We start from the raw sequence: 19,082 nt of genomic DNA, 5'->3' as shown, positions 1-19,082 counted from the left end.
GGTTGATGGTCTGGCTGTAGTCCACGACCATTCGGTGTTTCTCCCCAGTTTTAACTACTACCACTTGAGCTCTCCAGGGGCTGTTGCTGGCCTCTAATGCCTTCCCAAGCAGCCGCTGGACTTCGGACCTGATGAAGGTCTTGTCCTGGGCGCTGTACAGTCTGCTCCTGGTGGTGACGGGTTTGCAATCTGGAGTTAGATTGGCAAAGAGGGAAGGTGAGTCGCCCTTTAGGGTCGAGAGGCCGCACACAGTAAGGGGTGGGAAGGGTCCGTCGAATTTCAGGGTTAGGCTCTAGAGGTTACACTGGACATCCAGGCCGAGGATTAGTGCAGCGCAGAGGTTAAGGAGAACGTAGAGGGGGAAGCCGTGGAATTCTACGCCCTGGACTTTGAGCTTGACCTTACAGTACCCCCGGATCGCTACGCAATGGGATCCGGAGGCCAGGGAGATTTTTTGATTGGCGGGGTGTATCGTGAGGGAGCAGCGCCTCACCGTATCCAGGTGTATGAAGCTTTTGGTGCTCCCGGAGACCAGCAGGCAAGAGGTAACATGGCCGTCGACTTTCACGCTGATGGATGCGTTGGTCAGGTTATGCGGGCGAGACTGGTCGAGTGACATGGAGGCGAGCCTTGGTTGGTCGCCGGGTAATGGGGCGGCCGTTGAGTTCAGGTTCTGGAACGCTGGTGGTGCCCATGTGCTGAGGGGTAGACAAGATGGCGGCGCCCGAAGATTTTGCGGGTTACAAAATGGCGGCGCCCAATGGAACTCATGTTTTGGGGGTGGGGCAAGATGGCGGCGCCCATGAAACACACATGTTGCATGGAGTGGAAGATGGCGGCACCCACTGGTCGCACGTGGTCTGGGGGGGAGGAGGAGATGGCAGCGCCCATTGTCCGTGACTGGGGGGGGGGAGGTGATCGCGGCTACTGAGTGGGCCTGGCACACCGCGGTGAAGTGGCCCTTCTTCCCGCAGGCTTTACAAAGGACAGCGCAGGCCAGGCAGCATTGGCGGGGGTGCTTTTGCTGGCCGCAAAAATAACATCGGGGCCCCCCTGGGGTTCGCTGGCTGGTGCGTAGCGCAGGCATATTGGGTGGGCAGCGCCCCCGCTGGGGCGAATGTCTGTGGGGTCCACGAAGCGTAGGAGGGGTGGGCCGCACGGTTGGGGCGTAGGACTGGACGTTGCGCAGGGCGACAGTCATGGAGAGCGCTATCATTTTAGTCTCTGTGAGGTAGCGTGTGGCCCCTTCTAGGAGCCGCTGGCGTATGATATCTGACCCAATCCCAGTCACAAAGGTGTCCCGAATAAGGAGGTCTGAGTGTTCCTTGGCTGGAATGTCCTGGCAGTCACAGTGCCGGACTAGTGGGATTAGGGCCCTCCAGACGTCTTCAATGGACTCACCAGGTAGCTGAGAGCGAGTGGCGAGCGCGTGCCTGGCGAAGAGCGTGTTTGTCTTCTGCTCGTAATTGTCCTTTAGTCGAGTCATGGCTTCGTCGTAGTTCGGCACATCCTGGATTAGTGGGAGGAGTTTGGAGCTCAGTCTGGAATATAAGATCTGAATCTTCTGAGCCTCCGGAACAGGGGTTAGCGCCGTGTTGATGTACGCTTCGAAGCAAGCTAGCCAGTGCTGGAAGTCCTTTCTGGCATCGCTTGAGTGTGGATCCAGCTGCAGGCGATCCGGTTTAATACGGAGGTCCATCCTTCGAAACTGATAGCAATAAATTGAGGCACGATCAATTTGACTAAAGACGAAAGTTGAATCCAAACTGAGGCTTTATTGGTATCAGATGTGTGGTCTCCCACAGCAGCTGGCGAAATGGCTGCGAGGAGGAGGACATGCATATTTATACCCCGCCTCCTGGGCGGAGCCAGCCGGCAGGGGCCACAGGCGAAGCTGTCGTGCAGGTTCTACCGTACATCCTCTAATAGAGGTACAACAGTGGTTTACCACAGGCACTGATTAAAGAAACGTGGGAGAGGGGTTAAATAGCAGCAGGGTATCTATCTCCTGGCGCAAATCGGGGATTAATGGTTAGGTAACACCAAGCTTGGCTTTTAAAAGTAAAACTTTGGGTAAAAGGGAAGCTTGTGAATCACGGAGTGCGTCATATTTATGGGAAGGTGAGGAGGGTGCAGAGGAGCAGGAAGTCCTGTTGAATTTATTGTAGATGCAGCTGAATCTCGGGGCTTGAGAGGCAGGGGGAGGGTCAGGAGGGAAAGAGGGGCACCAACCAGCAGATGAGAGGCTGAGGGCTTCCATGAGGAGCAGTGCAGAGCACTCCTACTCCAGGCAAACCACACAGAATATTATAAAAAGCAGTTCAGTATGAGAGCTGACAGTTTCCAAATCCACACATTGTCGGGATTCCCAGCCCTCGGCAACACGGTTGACATGTGCTAGATTTAATTCAGGCTCCTGATTGCACTGCAGAAGGCTGATTTAAATATGGGAATGCAGTGTCCTGTGACACCCGCATAAACCCAAAACATCAAAATCTCCACAGTTGCCAATGTGCAAGTTGTTGTTGTGTTTTACACTTTTGGAAGTTTAACTCCCATTGCCCTCCTACCACCCAGTGTTCCTAAGGGAGGGAGTTAATATTGAGACCGTGGGATTGTAAAAGTAACATTCAAGCCAAATATATGCCAGGCAATGACCATCTCCAACAACAGAGAATCTAAACCTCTCCCCTTGACCTTGGCATTGCCATCGCTGAATCCACCATTGTCAACGTCCCAGGGCTTCCCATTGATCACAAACTGAACTGGACTAGCCATATAAATACTGTGGCTACAAGAGCAGGTTAAAGGCTAGGAATCCTGCAGCGAGTTACTCACCTCCTGACCCTCCCACCCCCCCAAAGCCTGTCCACCATCCACAAGGCACAAGTCAGGTGCGTGAAGGAATACTCGGGACTTGCCTGGATGTGTGCAGCTCCAACAACACTCAGCAGTTTGATACCGTCCAGGACAAAGCAGCCCTCTTGTTTAGCACCCCACTGAAGGAATCTATAATTTATGGGATCTTAACCTGTCGAACTACGCCAAGTTTGGGGGAAGCTTAGTTGATGAATCAAGTCCTGGCGCAATACGACAAGTTGTAAGATTTGTAATATTTGTAGACTGTGTTAAGTTGTTCGATTCCTTGTATTATTCGACTGTGTATAGTTGAAGGAATTTATATCATCTCTGCTATTCGGTTATCAGTAGCACTTTGCGAATACTGGAACTCAGCAGAAATTTGCAGTATAAACTCCTCAGGTGCCAAAAAGAATTGTTTTATTTGTAGTCGCTTGATTACAATTTGAAAGTCATTTAAAAGGCAATTCGTAGACAATTCGAAGCTTTCAGAGAATTACAGACATTATCTTTCTTTGCTTAGGCAGACAGCTCGAAAGTAACTTTTAAAAGGTCAAAGTCTGGCAATGAAACATGAAGAGAGAGAGAAAGCTAATCTTCAGCTAAACTCAAACTCAAAGTCAAAAGTGGACTAACATCACTGACACAGACTGGTAGACTGACAGAACCCCCAAAAGACAGTTCCCCTGTCCACACTGTGACCAGTTCCGCTGACCACACTGTGACCAGTTCCCCTGTCCACACTGTGACCAGTTCCCCTGACCACACAGTGACCAGTTCCACTGACCACACTGTGACCAGTACCCCTGACCACACTGTGACCAGTTCCCCTGACCACACAGTGACCAGTTCCCCTGTCCACACTGTGACCAGTTCCCCTGACCACACTGTGACCAGTTCCCCTGTCCACACTGTGACCAGTTTCCCTGACCACACTGTGACCAGTTCCCCTGACCACACTGTGACTAGTTCACCTGACCACACTGTGACTAGTTCCCCTGACCACACTGTGACTAGTTCACCTGACCACACTGTGACCAGTACCCCTGACCACACTGTGACCAGTTCCCCTGACCACACTGTGACTAGTTCACCTGACCACACTGTGACCAGTTCCCCTGACCACACTGTGACCAGTTCCCCTGACCACACTGTGACCAGTTCCCCTGACCACACTGTGACCAGTACCCCTGACCACACTGTGACCAGTTCCCCTGACCACACTGTGACTAGTTCACCTGACCACACTGTGACCAGTTCCCATGACCACACTGTGACCAGTTCCCCTGACCACACTGTGACCAGTTCCCCTGACCACACTGTGACCAGTTCCCATGACCAAACTGTGACCAGTTCTCATGACCACACTGTGACCAGTTCCCCTGACCACACTGTGACCAGTTCCCCTGACCACACTGACCAGTTCCCCTGACCACACTGTGACCAGTTCACCTGTCCACACTGACCAGTTCCCCTGACCACACTGACCAGTTCCCCTGTCCACACTGTGACCAGTTCCCCGGTCCACACTGTGACCTGTTCCCCTGTCCACACTGTGACCTGTTCCCCTGACCAAACTGACCAGTTCCCCTGACCAAACTGACCAGTTCCCCTGACCACACTGTGACCAGTTCCCCTTTCCACACTGTGACTAGTTCCCCTGACCACACTGTGACTAGTTCCCCTGACCACACTGTGACCAGTTCCCCTGACCACACTGTGACCAGTTCCCCTGTCCACACTGTGACCTGTTCCCCTGTCCACACTGTGACCAGTTCCCATGACCACACTGTGACCAGTTCCCCTGACCACACTGTGACCAGTTCCCCTGACCAAACTGACCAGTTCCCCTGTCCACACTGTGACTAGTTCCCCTGTCCACACTGTGACCAGTTCCCCAGACCACACTGTGACCAGTTCCCATGACCACACTGTGACCAGTTCCCCTGACCACACTGTGACCAGTTCCCCTGACCAAACTGACCAGTTCCCCTGTCCACACTGTGACTAGTTCCCCTGTCCACACTGTGACCAGTTCCCATGACCACACTGTGTCCAGTTCCCCTTTCCACACTGTGACCAGTTCCCCTGACCACACTGTGACCAGTTCCCCTGACCACACTGTGACCAGTTCCCCTGACCACACTGTGACCAGTTCCCCTGACCACACTGTGACCAGTTCCCCTGACCACACTGTGACCAGTTCCCCTTTCCACACTGTGACCAGTTCCCCTGACCACACTGTGACCAGTTCCCCTGTCCACACTGTGACCAGTTCCCCTGTCCACACTGTGACTAGTTCCCCTGACCACACTGTGACCAGTTCCCCTGACCACACTGTGACCAGTTCACCTGTCCACACTGTGACCAGTTCCCCTGACCACACTGTGACCAGTTCCCCTGACCACACTGTGACTAGTTCCCCTTTCCACACTGTGACTAGTTACCATGTCCACACTGTGACCAGTTCCCCTGTCCACACTGTGACCAGTTCCCCTGACCACACTGTGACCAGTTCCCCTGTCCACACTGTGACTAGTTCCCCTGACCACACTGTGACCAGTTCCCCTGTCCACACTGTGTCCAGTTCCCCTTTCCACACTGTGACCAGTTCACCTGTCCACACTGTGACCAGTTCCCCTGACCACACTGTGACCAGTTCCCCTGTCCACACTGTGACCAGTTCCCCTGACCACACTGTGACCAGTTCCCCTGACCACACTGTGACCAGTTCCCCTGTCCACACTGTGACTAGTTCCCCTGACCACACTGTGACCAGTTCCCCTGTCCACACTGTGACTAGTTCCCCTGACCACACTGTGACCAGTTCCCCTGACCACACTGTGACCAGTTCCCCTGACCACACTGTGACCAGTTCCCCTGACCACACTGTGACCAGTTCCCCTGTCCACACTGTGACTAGTTCCCCTGACCACACTGTGACCAGTTCCCCTGACCACACTGTGACTAGTTCCCCTGACCACACTGTGACCAGTTCCCCTGACCACACTGTGACCAGTTCCCCTGACCACACTGTGTCCAGTTCCCCTGTCCACACTGTGACCAGTTCCCCTGACCACACTGTGACCAGTTCCCCTGTCCACACTGTGACCAGTTCCCCTGACCACACTGTGACCAGTTCCCCTGACCACACTGTGACTAGTTCCCCTGACCACACTGTGACCAGTTCCCCTGTCCACACTGTGACCAGTTTCCCTGACCACACTGTGACCAGTTCCCCTGACCACACTGTGACTAGTTCCCCTGACCACACTGTGACCAGTTCCCCTGTCCACACTGTGACCAGTTCCCCTGTCCACACTGTGACCAGTTCCCCTGTCCACACTGTGACTAGTTCCCCTGACCACACTGTGACCAGTTCCCCTGACCACACTGTGTCCAGTTCCCCTTTCCACACTGTGACTAGTTCACCTGACCACACTGACCAGTTCCCCTGACCACACTGTGACCAGTTCCCCAGACCACACTGTGTCCAGTTCCCCTTTCCACACTGTGTCCAGTTCCCCTTTCCACACTGTGACCATCTCCCCTGACCACACTGTGACCAGTTCCCCAGACCACACTGTGACCATCTCCCCTGACCACACTGTGACCATCTCCCCTGACCACACTGTGACTAGTTCCCCTGTCCACACTGTGACCAGTTCACCTGTCCACACTGTGACCAGTTCCCCTGTCCACACTGTGACTAGTTCACCTGACCACACTGTGTCCAGTTCCCCTTTCCACACTGTGTCCAGTTCCCCTTTCCACACTGTGACCATCTCCCCTGACCACACTGTGACCAGTTCCCCAGACCACACTGTGACCATCTCCCCTGACCACACTGTGACCATCTCCCCTGACCACACTGTGTCCAGTTCCCCTGTCCACACTGTGACCAGTTCACCTGACCACACTGTGACCAGTTCACCTGACCACACTGACCAGTTCCCCTGACCACACTGTGACCAGTTCCCCTGACCACACTGACCAGTTCCCCTGACCACACTGTGTCCAGTTCCCCTTTCCACACTGTGACCAGTTCCCCTGTCCACACTGTGTCCAGTTCCCCTGTCCACACTGTGACCAGTTCACCTGTCCACACTGTGACTAGTTCCCCTGACCACACTGACCAGTTCCCCTGACCACACTGTGTCCAGTTCCCCTTTCCACACTGTGACCAGTTCCCCAGACCACACTGTGACCAGTTCCCCTGACCACACTGTGACCATCTCCCCTCTCCACACTGTGACCAGTTCCCCTTTCCACACTGTGACCAGTTCACCTGTCCACACTGTGACTAGTTCCCCTGACCACACTGACCAGTTCCCCTGACCACACTGTGTCCAGTTCCCCTTTCCACACTGTGACCAGTTCCCCTGACCACACTGTGACCAGTTCCCCTGACCACACTGTGACCATCTCCCCTGACCACACTGTGACCAGTTCCCCTGTCCACACTGTGACCAGTTCCCCTGACGACACTGTGACCAGTTCACCTGACGACAGTGTGACCAATTCCCCTGTCCACACTGTGACTAGTTCACCTGTCCACACTGTGACCAGTACCCCTGACCACACTGTGACCAGTTCCCCTGACCACACTGTGACCAGTTCCCCTGACCACACTGTGACTAGTTCCCCTGACCACACTGACCAGTTCCCCTGACCACACTGTGACCAGTTCACCTGTCCACACTGACCAGTTCCCCTGACCACACTGACCAGTTCCCCTGTCCACACTGTGACCAGTTTCCCGGTCCACACTGTGACCTGTTCCCCTGTCCACACTGTGACCTGTTCCCCTGACCAAACTGACCAGTTCCCCTGACCAAACTGACCAGTTCCCCTGACCACACTGTGACCAGTTCCCCTTTCCACACTGTGACTAGTTCCCCTGACCACACTGTGACTAGTTCCCCTGACCACACTGTGACCAGTTCCCCTGACCACACTGTGACCAGTTCCCCTGTCCACACTGTGACCTGTTCCCCTGTCCACACTGTGACCAGTTCCCATGACCACACTGTGACCAGTTCCCCTGACCACACTGTGACCAGTTCCCCTGACCAAACTGACCAGTTCCCCTGTCCACACTGTGACTAGTTCCCCTGTCCACACTGTGACCAGTTCCCCAGACCACACTGTGACCAGTTCCCATGACCACACTGTGACCAGTTCCCCTGACCACACTGTGACCAGTTCCCCTGACCAAACTGACCAGTTCCCCTGTCCACACTGTGACTAGTTCCCCTGTCCACACTGTGACCAGTTCCCATGACCACACTGTGTCCAGTTCCCCTTTCCACACTGTGACCAGTTCCCCTGACCACACTGTGACCAGTTCCCCTGACCACACTGTGACCAGTTCCCCTGACCACACTGTGACCAGTTCCCCTGACTACACTGTGACCAGTTCCCCTGACCACACTGTGACCAGTTCCCCTTTCCACACTGTGACCAGTTCCCCTGACCACACTGTGACCAGTTCCCCTGTCCACACTGTGACCAGTTCCCCTGTCCACACTGTGACTAGTTCCCCTGACCACACTGTGACCAGTTCCCCTGACCACACTGTGACCAGTTCACCTGTCCACACTGTGACCAGTTCCCCTGACCACACTGTGACCAGTTCCCCTGACCACACTGTGACTAGTTCCCCTTTCCACACTGTGACTAGTTCCCCTGTCCACACTGTGACCAGTTCCCCTGTCCACACTGTGACCAGTTCCCCTGACCACACTGTGACCAGTTCCCCTGTCCACACTGTGACTAGTTCCCCTGACCACACTGTGACCAGTTCCCCTGTCCACACTGTGTCCAGTTCCCCTTTCCACACTGTGACCAGTTCACCTGTCCACACTGTGACCAGTTCCCCTGACCACACTGTGACCAGTTCCCCTGTCCACACTGTGACCAGTTCCCCTGACCACACTGTGACCAGTTCCCCTGACCACACTGTGACCAGTTCCCCTGTCCACACTGTGACTAGTTCCCCTGACCACACTGTGACCAGTTCCCCTGTCCACACTGTGACTAGTTCCCCTGACCACACTGTGACCAGTTCCCCTGACCACACTGTGACCAGTTCCCCTGACCACACTGTGACCAGTTCCCCTGACCACACTGTGACCAGTTCCCCTGTCCACACTGTGACTAGTTCCCCTGACCACACTGTGACCAGTTCCCCTGACCACACTGTGTCCAGTTCCCCTGTCCACACTGTGACCAGTTCCCCTGACCACACTGTGACCAGTTCCCCTGTCCACACTGTGACTAGTTCCCCTGACCACACTGTGACCAGTTCCCCTTTCCACACTGTGACTAGTTCCCCTGACCACACTGTGACCAGTTCCCCTGTCCACACTGTGATCAGTTTCCCTGACCACACTGTGACCAGTTCCCCTGACCACACTGTGACTAGTTCCCCTGACCACACTGTGACCAGTTCCCCTCTTCACACTGTGACCAGTTCCCCTGTCCACACTGTGACCAGTTCCCCTGTCCACACTGTGACTAGTTCCCCTGACCACACTGTGACCAGTTCCCCTGACCACACTGTGTCCAGTTCCCCTTTCCACACTGTGACTAGTTCACCTGACCACACTGACCAGTTCCCCTGACCACACTGTGACCAGTTCCCCAGACCACACTGTGTCCAGTTCCCCTTTCCACACTGTGTCCAGTTCCCCTTTCCACACTGTGACCATCTCCCCTGACCACACTGTGACCAGTTCCCCAGACCACACTGTGACCATCTCCCCTGACCACACTGTGACCATCTCCCCTGACCACACTGTGACTAGTTCCCCTGTCCACACTGTGACCAGTTCACCTGTCCACACTGTGACCAGTTCCCCTGTCCACACTGTGACTAGTTCACCTGACCACACTGTGTCCAGTTCCCCTTTCCACACTGTGTCCAGTTCCCCTTTCCACACTGTGACCATCTCCCCTGACCACACTGTGACCAGTTCCCCAGACCACACTGTGACCATCTCCCCTGACCACACTGTGACCATCTCCCCTGACCACACTGTGTCCAGTTCCCCTGTCCACACTGTGACCAGTTCACCTGACCACACTGTGACCAGTTCACCTGACCACACTGACCAGTTCCCCTGACCACACTGTGACCAGTTCCCCTGACCACACTGACCAGTTCCCCTGACCACACTGTGTCCAGTTCCCCTTTCCACACTGTGACCAGTTCCCCTGTCCACACTGTGTCCAGTTCCCCTGTCCACACTGTGACCAGTTCACCTGTCCACACTGTGACTAGTTCCCCTGACCACACTGACCAGTTCCCCTGACCACACTGTGTCCAGTTCCCCTTTCCACACTGTGACCAGTTCCCCAGACCACACTGTGACCAGTTCCCCTGACCACACTGTGACCATCTCCCCTGTCCACACTGTGACCAGTTCCCCTTTCCACACTGTGACCAGTTCACCTGTCCACACTGTGACTAGTTCCCCTGACCACACTGACCAGTTCCCCTGACCACACTGTGTCCAGTTCCCCTTTCCACACTGTGACCAGTTCCCCTGACCACACTGTGACCAGTTCCCCTGACCACACTGTGACCATCTCCCCTGACCACACTGTGACCAGTTCCCCTGTCCACACTGTGACCAGTTCCCCTGACGACACTGTGACCAGTTCACCTGACGACACTGTGACCAATTCTCCTGACCACATTGTGACCAATTCTCCTGTCCACACTGTGACCAGTTCCCCTGACGACACTGTGACCAGTTCACCTGACCACACTGTGACCAATTCTCCTGACCACATCGTGACCAATTCTCCTGACCACACTGTGACCAGTTCCCCTGACCACACTGTGACCAGTTCCCCTGTCCACAATGTGACCCGTTCCCCTGACCACACTGTGTCCAGTTTTCCTGACCACACTGCGACCAGTTCCCCTGACCACACAGTGACCAATTCCCCTGTCCACATTGTGACTAGTTCACCTGACCACACTGTGACCAATTCCCCTGACCATACTGTGACCAGTTCACCTGTCCACACTGTGACCAGTTCCCCTGACCACACTGTGACCAGTTCCCCTGTCCACACTGTGACCAATTCTCCTGACCACATCGTGACCAATTCCCCTGACCACACTATGACCAGTTTCTCCATGGCTCGACTGAATTTCCTCTGGAGTGAGAGATGGAAAGTTCCTTGACTACCACCCAAAATAGCTAAACTCACTCCCAATCCCCTCCCCTGGTTTGTGGCACTGTCTCTGAGACCTGGTACATTACCTTCTCCCCTCAGTTTAAATATATCTTCATTTACTGCAAAGTGTGGTCAGTCAGCAAAATCCTCAGATTTCTTCACCAGTGCCTCTTTTACAGTTTCATAACCGTTCAGTTATCACAGTGTTTGTCCATCCAAACTGTACACCGACCACATCGCCGTATTTCTTCCACAGCTTAAAAATGGAAAATAAATTAGTCACCGGGGAAAGCATGAGTTTAGTATTATAGGTTTGACATTGATCAATACAAATTGCCCAGATTGGAATGATTGCAAACAGATATTGTGAGTAATCCAATATGGATCTATACGCCTAGCCCATTTGGTGCTGGGCTCCAATATGTTTGCTATTCCAGCCCCAAATTCCAATGCATGTTGGGTTCGCCATGTAGTGAATGTTTTTCTTGTCTAATACAATCGCCTATACAATTAACTCTGGCTCTGATACTGAGAAATATATTTATTTTTTGTTAAATTTAGAGTACCCAATTATTTTTTTTTCCAATTAAAGGGCAATTTAGCATGGCCAATCCACCTAACCTGCACATTTTGGGTTGTGGCGGTGAGACCCACGCAGAATGTGCAAACTCCACACGGACAGTGACCCAGGGCCGGGATTTGAACCCGGTCCTCGGCGCCGTAGGCAGCAGTGCTAACCACTGTGCCATGTGGTGCCCATGATGCTCAGAAATATTGCAGTAGAACAATTAGGCACATCCACAAAAGGTTACATGAAGTGCTGGTCCTTCAGCAAGCAGATATTCACTCCTCCTATTCCATTTGTGCTTGCTCCTCTCCACCTCTGGGTTCTGACTAACTTGCGTCTCAATAGCTAATTATCCTTGTCCCTGGGCTGGATATGTACCGCTGCTCGCCACTGCAGGAGTGGGTGATGCAGACTGATGTCCATCACATCCCACATGTCCCTTTGGACGTCCAGGGAAGGCGAAAGAAAAAGTTAACATATTTTAAAATCCAGGAAAGAAATAACCCTCGATTTTGGTAAAACGCTTCGATTTGTTGTGCCACAGTGGCATAATGCACGAGGGAGCGAATGAGTGAGTACATGAGGTGATAAGGACAGCGTAGCAAAGATGAATCTGAATTTGAACGGACAAAAGAAACCCCTTCCCCTGCTTTGCACGTTACTCCATCCACAGAATCTCCAGCTGTCTCCTGATCAGCAACAGGTCGCAGCTTGGTGGTCTCTCTCGTGTGCTGAGCAAGCAGACGACAGAAATTTGGTGAGAGAGGGAACTTAATACAGATACAGGGTAAACTTAAACCATTAGGTAACAGCAAGTAAGTAGAATATCAATGATCAGAATAATTAGTGAGATCTAAGGCAGTAGAAAATGAATGAAAATTAATTAAGTAGAGTATATCACCATTGAGGGGATCTGAATTGCATTCGAAAAAGATCTGGTGTACATAAATGATAAGTCCTTAATAATTTGGAATAGGCTAAATTAAAATGATATTTAAATATATGGATAGATACTATCCCCAAATATTTTGGGCCTGGATTCGCTGAGATACGGACTGTGAGATTTGTATTATAATCAAGAGTTAAGATGGACTTAGGCACTTGAAGGGGAACAGGATGAAGTGACGTTACAGAAAGGGCAAGGAACTGGGATTAAAATAGTAGTTCCAGTTATAAAATCAACACCAACACAAGGCACAATGGGCCGAATGGCCTCATACTGTAAGGTCTATTATTTGAAGGGATAGAAAGAAGTGATGGAATAGAGAAAACAGAGGGAGGAAAAGGTTAATTGCTGTTATCTGTAGTATGTTGCGAAATATGATTGCCAAGACTCTAAAACATTCACCTTCAAACAGCCAGGCGTAGCAAGTGTGTTTGCATGTTTAGTTTGCTGACTTCAGACATGATTGGGGGGGCGGGGGGGGGGGGGTAGCGGTTAGCTCAATTGGCTGGATGACTAGTTCGTGATGCGGAGCAATGCCAACATAGCAAAACAAGTTTCATAAACTCATTTCCTTAATCTTTCCTTCTCTACATTTGAGCCCGGTTCAGCTCTTTCAGCATACTGACTGAAATAATTGTAGGCCTGAAACTTTCACTCAAACCCGAGACTATAATGAACCATTGCACACATCTTTTGCTGAAACCCGAAACTATAATGAACTACTGCACGCATATTTCACTGAAACCCAAAACTATAATGAACCATTGCATACATCACCTCCAGCCAGCTCCATTCATTCTCTCTAATCTCATAGTTTGGATTTACCTTTGAAAATAACAGGTGAGGGTTGCTCATGTTTACCTGAAGAATGTTCGCAATGAAAGCAAACCCCTAGGATCAAGATACCGGATGGTTGGTGGTCTGCCCCAGCTGTTGTTATTCGACAGGCTGCCCTTATGTTGTACGTTTGGCTGATGGCTCCATCGTGCGAAGGAATCGACGGGCACTGCGCAAAGTTGCCTGCCCGCAACCACTTTCTCCTCCATTTCCATATGTTGAATTGCCACCTCCTGATACCTCGCACCACAAGGCCACCAGTCAGGCTTCCATCCCACCTGTCAAGGGAGGGTAGTTCTGACACTTCTTCCGTCTCTTCATTGTTGTGTTATGTGATTTTGAATAACACTGCCTGCCACTTGATGCAGTTTTGAGTAAAAGATGCTCCAGACTTTGAAGTGAGTTCAATGTATTTTATTGAACTATTAGCACAGTTCTCAATGAGTTTGACTCTCTGCTAATCTAAATGTAGTAACTCAGTCTAACTGAACCAGCCGTGCTCCAAGCCACGTGCTGGGGTGTGATGCTGAGGATACACCCTGTCTCACTCTGTAGATGTTGGTCTGTGGAAAGAGGTGGGGTGTGAGTGCCTCATCCCTTTTATAGTGAGATACCACCCCTGAGTGTCCTGACTGCTCATTGGTTGTGTCCTATTCTATGTGGTCATTAGCTGCATGTTTGCATATCATGACATCTGTCCTTTTTTTACGTTTTGTTGGTGTATGTGAATGTATTTACATGTGAACGAGTCTGACTAACGTGACGGAGGACAACAGAACAGAGCAAACAAAATAAATGTTCACAAGTCCAGTCTCTGAGGCTTGCGTCTGATCCTGGTCGACCGCCGGAGAGGTGGTGGAGGGGACAACGGCGCCCTGACAGGCGTGATGGAAGCCTGACTGGTGGCCTTGTGGTGCGAGGTATCAGGAGGTGGCAATTCAACATATGGAAATGGAGGAGAAAGTGGTTGCGGGCAGGCAACTTTGCGCAGTGCCCGTCGACTCCTTTGCACGATGGAGCCATCAGCCATACGTACAACATAAGAGCGGGGTGCGGCCTGTCGAACGACAGCCAGGGCAGACCACCAACCATCCGGTATCTTGATCCTGACAGTATCTGCCGGGGATAGCACGGCCAGATCGGTGGCAAGGGCATCATAGCCCTGCTTTTGATGGTCTCGAAGCTGCTGCATCTTCTGCAGCACCGGGACGTAATCCAGGTTGGGGAGGTGTATGGCTGGAAGCGTCGTCCGCAGGTCCCTGTTCATGAGGAGTTGAGCCGACGACATGCCAGTGGACAATGGAGTTGCCCTGTTGTGAGCAGTGCAAGGTGTATGTCAGAAGCAGAGTCCGCGGCCTTGCAGATGAGCTGTTTCACAATGTGCACCCCTTTCTCGACTTTTCCATTGGACTGCGGATAGTGCGGACTGGAGGTGACATGCTGGAAATTGTATGACCTGGCAAACGTGGACCATTCTCGACTGGTAAAGCACGGGCCATTGTCGCTCATGGCAGTGATTGGGATGCCATGCCTTGAGAACGTCTCCTTACAGGCTTTGATGACGGTCCGAGAGGTGAGGTCCGGGAGCTTCAGCACCTCAGGGTAATTCAAGAAATAGTCGATGATCAATACGTAGTCGCGACCATTCGCATGAAAGAGGTCGATGCCAACCTTGGACCACGGAGAGTTCACTATGTCATGCTGTTGTAGCGTCTCCTTGCTCTGCACTGGCTGGAACCGCTGACAGGTAGCACAGTTCAGGACCATGTTCGTGATGTCCTGGCTGATGCCGGGCCAGTAGACAGCTTGCCGGGCTCTGCGTCTGCACTTCTCGATGCCCAGGTGTCCCTCATGAATCTGGCGCAGCACCAAGCTCTGGAGAGTGAGTGTAATGACAATCCTGTCCAGCGTGAGGAGGATACCATCAATCACCGTCAGGTCGCCCTTCACATTGTAAAATTGTGGGCACTGCCCTTTCTGCCAGCCATTGGTGAGGTTGTGGATGACGCGCTGGGATCTTTGGCCGGGAGAGTGCTAGCACACAGCTGGACCTGCGATTCGATGTGCTGGATAATCTCCAGCGGCTCACTGGGCAAGGTGATAGAGCGGGTCAATGCATCAACAATGATGAGCTCCTTGCCAGGTGTATAGACCAAGTTGAAGTCATACCTCCTCAGTTTAAGCAGGATTCTCTGCAACCGAGGCATCATGTCATTCAGGTCCTTGTGGATGATGTGGACCAGAGGCCTATGATCCATCTCAACAGCGAATGTCGGCAGGCCGTAGACATAATCATGAAATTTGAGGATGCTGGTGAGAAGACCCAAGCACTCCTTCTCAATCTGTGCATATCTGGTTTCAGTGGGCATCATCACCCTTGATGCGTAGGCTACTGGTGCCCAGGATGATGTGTCATCTCGTTGAAGCAACACCGCACCGATGCCATCCTGACTCGCATCTGTGGCTATCTTTGTTTCCTGGTCCGGGTCGAAGAATGCCAGGACTGGTGCAGTGGTGAGCTTGGCATTTAGCTCCAGCCACTCTGTCTGGTGTGCCGCCTTCCACTCAAAGGCAGTTGACTTTTTCACCAGGTTGCGTTGGACCGTGGTGTGTGTGGCCATGTTTGGAATGAACTTGCCCAGAAAATTGACCATATCCAAGAAGCGCAGCACCGCATTTTTGTCCTCAGGGACCTTCATCGCCTTGATGGCCTTGATTTTGTCTGTGTCCAGGCGCACAACATGCTGTGAGATCTGGTCGCCTAGGAATTTGAGCGTCAATGTGCCAAAGCAACATTTGGACCTGTTTAACTTTAGGCCGTTGGCATGTACACGGCGGAATACCTTCTGGAGATGGGACACATGTTCTTCAAGGGTCGTGGACCATACGATGATGTCATCCACATACACACGATCCCCTTCAATGCCTTCCATCATCTGCTCCATGATGCGATGGAATATCTCCGATGCCGAGATGATGCCAAATGGCATGCGATTGTAGCAGTATCTGCCAAACGGCGTGTTGAAGGTGCAGAGCCTTCTGCTGGACTCTTCCAGCTGAATTTGCCAAAATCCCTGTGATGCATCCAATTTGGTGAAGAAGCGCGTGTGTGCCATCTCATTGGTGAGTTCCTCCCGCTTCGGGATGGGGTAGTGTTCCCGCATGATATTCTTATTGAGATCCTTGGGATCAATGCAGATGCGCAGGTCCCCCGAAGGCTTCTTTACGCTCACCATCGAGCTGCCCCAGTCAGTTGGTTCAGTGACCTTGGATATGATGCCTTTTTGCTGAAGATCCTTGAGCTGTGCCTTCAGGCGCTCGCTCAGTGGAGCAGGGACTCATTGTGGTGCGTGGACCACTGGCTTGGCATCTGGTCGTAGCAGAATCTTGTATCGCTACGGCAGTGTGCCCATCTCGTTGAACACATCAGGATACTGGGCGAGGATGTTGTCTATGCTGGCCTGAAGATCCACATGGGAGGGTGTTGTGGTGTAAACCCTTTGAATGAGGTTCAGCTGCTTGCAGGCGTGCGCACCTCGTCGGGATGCCCAGTCCGGCTTAACAATTTCAAAGCGTAACCGTGCTTGTGTGTGTCGGTTGGATCCGTGCAGATGGCAGGATCCCAGTGCCGTGATGGCATTCCCATTGTAATCCAGGAGCTTGCAGGCAGCTGGAAGGACCGTGGGGGCGGCTTCTTAATGCGTCTGAAGTCTGCCTGTGAGAGGAGGTTGGCAGAGGCACCTGTGTCCAGCTTGAACTGGATGGGGCAGTGGTTGACCTTCATCACTGCTCGCCATTCGTCCTCGGAATCCACAGCTAGGATTGATTGGACTTGCGATGAGTCTGGTGTGGCATATTCACACGTTGTAATAATGCCCCCAAGGTAGGCGTTGTCCAGGCATTCATCATCTGGATCCGTTGCACTGCCGGGATCAGAATCCTGTAGGCGTTGTTGCACACTCCGGATGGACCATCGTCGGAATTGGGAGCGCTGGCTCCCGACTGGTGGTGCAGATCTGCACAGGGCTGCATAGTGGCCTGGCTTCCCGCAGTTTAAACAGCGTCTGCCTCTTGCAGGGCAGTGTTTCTTTAAATGATCGGTGCCACAGTTCGAACACGTCATGACGTCGGCGTCCTGACGCTCTGTGCATCGTTGCACATGGGCAGTGCGGTTCTCAGACCTCTGCACCTGTGCAATGCACGTTTTGGCCGCTTCGTTATCCCGTTCGCATCGCGCATGCGTTGGGCCCCAGGAAGAGCGCGCGAAATGGCCGCTTTCGCCAATGTTGAGGCGTTGCATCCGGGAGATGGCCTGCACACTCTCCATCTCGTGGGAGGCTAGTTTATCATTTTCTGCCGTTTTGTTCTGGGATTAGCAATTTTTAGCGTGCTCAAGCACTGTGCATGTTTCAATCGCGACTGGCAGGGTCATATGCTTGATCTTCAGTAACTGCTCTCTCAGAGGATCAGAGTGAACTCCAAAAACGATTTGGTCTCTGATCATGGAGTCAGTGATATCACCGAAGTTGCAGGACTGCACTAGCAGGCGGAGGGTAGTTAAATATGACTTGAAGGATTTGTCTTTACCTTGCTATTGCTGCTTGAATATGTAGCGCTCAAAGATTTTGTTGGTGTCCACCTCACAGTGGCTGTCAAACTTGTCCAGGATGGTCTGAAACTTTGCCTTGTCCTGGTCTTCGGCAAAGTGAAAGGAGTTGAATATTTCCAAGGTGTGATCACCCGCTGTGGTGAGGAAAAGAACTATCTTCCGTGCATCAGACGCACCATTGAGGTCTGATGCTTTGACGTAAAGCTGAAATTTCTGCTTGAATGTCCACCAGTTGGCACTGAGATTGCCGGAGGTGCAGAGCTGGTGAGGAGCCGGAATCTTTTCCATTGTGCCGGTATACATTCGCTGGTCATCACAGATCTTGCTGAGTTGAACTAACTAGATTGAACAGACGCCTGGTATCATGTTGTGTTATGTAATTTGGAATAACACAAGCTGCCACTTGATGTAGTTTTGAGTAAAAGATGCTCCAGACTTTGAAGTGAGTTCAATATGTTTTATTGAACTATTAGCACAGTTCTCAATGAGTTTGACTCTCTGCTAATCTAATTATAGTAACTCAGTCTAACTGAACCAGCCTTGCTCTAAGCCACGTGCTGGGGTGTGATGCTGAGGATACACCCTGTCTCACTCTGTAGATGTTGGTCTGTGGAAAGAGGCGGGGTGTGAGTGCCTCATCCCTTTTATAGTGAGATACCACCCCTGAGTGTCCTGACTGCTCATTGGTTATGTCCTATTCTATGTGTTCATTAGCTGCATGTTTGTATATTATGACATTCATGAAGATGAGGGTCAGGACAAACACAGTGAAGAACACTGCTAGCAGAGTGAATCTGTCAAATACAGTGAGCAGGAACCCGGGGAAAGCTGAGATCTCCATGTTAATCACATATACAAAAGCACTTGTCCAGCAGCCAACGAACCGTGCCCAGTCTATCACCTGTGAGGTACCCTCAATAACGAAGCTTAGAGATTAAACTGTAAAGAAGGCTTTATTAGACTAAGAACTATGTTAGAGCTGAGACAAATGCTGACTGCTACACAGCCCATGAGGCAGCCCTTTATGTATGGCTCCCAGATGGGCGGAGCCAGAGGCGGAGTCCCCAGGG

At 52.1% G+C, this 19,082-nt stretch overlaps 1 pseudogene; it reads right to left on the bottom strand.

The window, feature by feature from the left end:
* Window positions 1-18,853, bottom strand: part of LOC140387110 (cytochrome P450 2D17-like) — a 294,894-nt pseudogene extending 276,041 nt beyond the window's left edge.
* Between the last annotated feature and the right edge of the window lie 229 nt (window positions 18,854-19,082).

This window comes from Scyliorhinus torazame, chromosome 12, assembly GCF_047496885.1.
Source record: "Scyliorhinus torazame isolate Kashiwa2021f chromosome 12, sScyTor2.1, whole genome shotgun sequence".
Classification (NCBI taxonomy): domain Eukaryota; kingdom Metazoa; phylum Chordata; class Chondrichthyes; order Carcharhiniformes; family Scyliorhinidae; genus Scyliorhinus; species Scyliorhinus torazame.
The sequence above is the reverse complement of the archived record's forward strand: the minus strand, read 5'-3'. Positions and strand labels throughout refer to the sequence as shown.